Genomic DNA, 4393 nt, shown 5'->3' with positions numbered 1-4393 from the left:
TCCACCACGCCGGGATGGTGAACGGAGACTCTTAGTGAGCGCCCAAGTCTCGGTGACATGGGAGGTGACAAGACTCTTAGTGAGTGTCACAACGTGGATTAGGGGTGTGTGCCAACACATCGACACCACGGGAAAAATCCGGTTGACTCTTGCCCACTCTTTCATTTCAAGCATTTACTTTCTTGCAACTTTTCATGTGCTTGACATTAGAGATCATAACTTAGCTCTACCTTGTTTAGTTTCATATCTTTGTTAGCTTGTGTAGTTTGCTTTGTTTAGCCGGTTGGTGAATTGAGCCTTACTAGCATTGCATAGGTTAAGGTTGTTTTATTGCTTTAGAATTTTGAAAAAGGCCCAATTCACCCCCCTCTTGGTCCATCGATCCTTACAATTGATATCAGAGCCTCGTTGCTCATTTGGATCATTAGGCTTCACCGCCTAGAGCTATGGCCAAGATGGGAGGTTCGCCGCCTCACTTCGAGGGCAAGAACTTTGCCTATTGGAAAGTTCGTATGGCCGCATACCTTGATGCGATTGCCCCCGAAGTGTGGTTGGCAACAAAGACCGGGTTCACCGGAACTCCCACCACGGAGCAATTAAAATGGAATGCAAAGGCTAGAAATGCAATTTTCGAAGCCATTAGTGAGGAAGTCTTTGCTAGAGTAAATGGCATGGACTTAGCAAGTGATATATGGAAAGAGCTAATTGAAATTCATGAAGGCTCTACAAAAGTCCGTGAACAAAAATATCACTTGTTTAGAGCAAAATATGATTCTTTTAAAATGCTTGCTCATGAAAATTGCAATGATATGTATTCCCGCTTGAATGTCATTGTCAAGGACATTAATGCTCTTGAAGTTTCCAAAATTGACAGTGGCTCCATCAACCGCAAGATTCTCATGCTCCTTCCGAAGCCCAAGTACAACATTATCAATGCTATGCTTCAAAAGGAGAATCTTGATACAATGGAAGTGGGAGAGCTTGTGGGCGAAATTCGCGCTCATGAAATGAGTATCCTTGGTATGACCGAAGAGCCAACAACAAGCAAGTCAATTGCTCTCAAAACCAAGGCCAACAAGCACCGCAAGCTCAAGATGGTCAAGCAAGATTCAAGCTCAAGCAATGAAGAAGAAGATCATCATGAGAGCTCATCCGATGAAGAAGATGATGGAGAACTTGCTCTCATGATGAGAAATTTCACACGCTTGAGTGACAAGATCAACAAGAAGGGTTTCAACTTTGACCCCAAAAGGAGAATGTTCAGGCCATGGGGAGATGTCAAGAACAAAACTTGCTATAATTGTAGAGAAAAAGGCCACATCTCTCCCGATTGCCCCAAGCCGGACAAAAGAAAGAAGGACAACAAAGGCAAACATCGCCATGATTCAAGCGATGATGAAGAAGATGAGAAGAAGAACAAGAACAAGAAGCTTGGGAAGAAGAAGAGCCATGACAAGAAGACCAAGCTCTTCCCAAAGAAGAAAGGGCACACCAAGAGAAGCTTCTTGGTGGAAAAACAAGAATGGGTGACCGATGTCTCATCAAGCGAAGATTCAAGTGACGAAGAAGACATCGTCACCATCGCCCTCACCAATGAAGAACCACCACTACCTCCGCCTCCTATGTGCCTAATGGCAAAAGGTAACATCAAGGTATGTGAGGTAGATAGTGAAGATGATAGTGATGAAGAGCTTAATCCTTATGAATTCACTAACCTCATTAATGAGTATACATCCGTCATCAAGAGGGAAAATGGCAAAGTCAAAGTTCTTGAGAGCACTCATGCCAAGTTAGAGCTTGCCCACTCCGATTTGCTTGGCAAATACAATGACTTGCTCAAAAAGCACAATGAGTCACTTGTACTTGCTAAGCAAGTTGAAGAGAGCCACAAAAAACTTAAACAAGAGCATAGGGAGTTGGCTCACAAATATCAAGAACTTGAATTTGCCTATGAAGCAATTGACCCAAGTCTTGAGAACTTTGCTCATGAAACTATTGAAAAGGTCAATGCTTCTACCTCATGTGATGACCTACTCATTAATGCAAATGCCACTAATATTGTGTCCAAGCTTGCTCCTTCTAGGGAAAAGGAGTTGATGGATCAAGTAGCAAGCCTCAAGAGTAGTGTGGAGAAGCTCTCAAGAGGAGAATACATCCACAAGGAAATTCTCTTCAACAATGCACGTGACTATGGCAAGAGAGGTCTTGGTTCATTTCCGGAGCCAAATCAAGGCACTACTCCTTCTCCGGAGATCAAGATTAGCTTCATCAAGGAAGTTGGTTCATATTGCCAACATTGCCAAGTCACCGGGCACCACACTAGGGAGTGCACCTTACCATCACGTCCTCTTCCCACTTTACTTAAGAATTACTCATCAATGTTTCAAAATAACCATTTTCTCTTGAGCAAAGTGAAGGGCAAGGTGAAGGCCAAATTTATTGGCAAAATTGCTAAGGAGTCAAAGAAGAAGCTCCCCAAGCAACTTTGGGTCCCAAAAGCTCTTGTCACACATGTGCAAGGCCCAAAGCTTGTTTGGTTTCCTAAAAGTCAAAAGTGAATTCTCATGTGTGTAGGTGAACTACAAAGCCGGTGGAAAACATTGGGTACTTGATAGCGGTTGCTCTCAACACATGACCGGCAATGATAGCATGTTCACCTCTCTTGAAGACCCCGGCGATCATGAACATGTCACCTATGGTGATAACTCAAGGGGGAAAGTCCTAGGTTTGGGTAGAATAGCAATCTCTAAAGATTTATCTATTTCTAATGTCTTGTTTGTAGAAGCACTTAGTTTTAATCTCATTTCTATTGCTCAATTGTGTGATCTTGGACTAACGTGTACCTTTGACAAGAATGGTGTTGTAGTAACTCTTGAAGAAGACAAGTCAATGGTATTCACGGGGTTTAGGCATGGCAACATCTATTTAGTGGACTTCTCTTCAAAGCAAACAAGCACCATGACATGCCTCTTCACCAAGTCTTCTCTTGGGTGGCTTTGGCATAGAAGAATTGCTCATATTGGCATGAGCAACCTCAAGAAAGCCCACAAGAGAGGGATGATCACCGGCTTGAAGGATGTCACATTTGACAAGAACAAATTATGCAAAGCCTAAACCCCGTGAAGCAAGTAGCAACACATCATCCCATCAAGACCATGTTGTCTACCTCCAAGCCGCTCGAGCTTCTACACATGGATCTCTTTGGTCCAACTACATACAAGAGCCTTGGTGGTAACCTTAGCCTAGTAATTGTTGATGATTTTTCACGTTACACTTGGGTTATGTTTCTAGGCGATAAGGGTGAGACTCCGGAAATCTTCAAGACATTTGCAAGAAGAGCTCAAAGGGAGTACAACTCCCCAATTGTGAAGATCCGGAGTGACAACGGCACCGAGTTCAAGAACATGAAGATTGAAGAATGGTGCGATGAAGAGGGCATTAAGCATGAGTTTTCTGCCACCTACACGCCTCAACAAAATGGAGTGGTGGAAAGAAAGAACAAGACACTCATCACCCTAGCTAGAGCAATGTTGGATGATTATGGCACGTCCGAGAAGTTTTGGGCGGAAGCAATCAACACGGCGTGTCATGCATCCAACCGAGTGTATCCTCACCGACTCCTCAAGAAAACTCCATATGAGCTCATCACCGGGAGGAAACCAAATATATCATACTTTCGAGTCTTTGGTTGCAAATGCTTCATCTATAAGAAGAAAAGGCTCGGTAAGTTTGAGAGTAGATGTGATGAAGGTTTCTTTCTTGGTTATGCATCAAACTCCAAAGCATATAGAGTATTCAATCAAACCTCCGGGTTAGTTGAAGAAACATGTGATGTGGAGTTTGATGAATCTAATGGCTCCCAAGAGGAGGTTGTTGGCTATGAAAATGTAGGTGATGAGGAGATTGATGAAGTTTTGAAGAATATGTCCATTGGGGATATCAAGCCGGAAGAGGTGCATGAAGGCAATGATGAAGGGGGAGGACCTTCCTCATCTACACCAAGCACCTCCACGGCGCCCCAAGTGGATGAAGATCAAGAAAAAGATGATACACAACCTCAAGAAGATGTGCCAACGCCAACACCCCAAGTTCAAGAACAAGAAGAGCAAAGTGCTCCACCACAAGCACAAGTCACCCATGATCCACCCCAACAAGCATCCACGCAAGTACCGCTAGTGAAGCATGGTCGCATCTCCATGGATCATCCAATTGGTCAAATCATTGGTAGTCCTTCCAAGGGAGTAAGAACTCGCTCTAAACATGCTTCATTTTGCGAACATCACTCGTTTGTTTCTTGTATTGAACCCACTAGCATAGAGGAAGCGCTTGAGGACTCGGATTGGGTGATGGCCATGCAAGAAGAGCTGAACAATTTCACCCGCAATGAAGTTTG

The sequence above is a fragment of the Panicum virgatum genome, chromosome 9K, assembly GCF_016808335.1.
Source record: "Panicum virgatum strain AP13 chromosome 9K, P.virgatum_v5, whole genome shotgun sequence".
Taxonomy (NCBI): domain Eukaryota; kingdom Viridiplantae; phylum Streptophyta; class Magnoliopsida; order Poales; family Poaceae; genus Panicum; species Panicum virgatum.
This window is presented reverse-complemented; position numbering follows the sequence as displayed.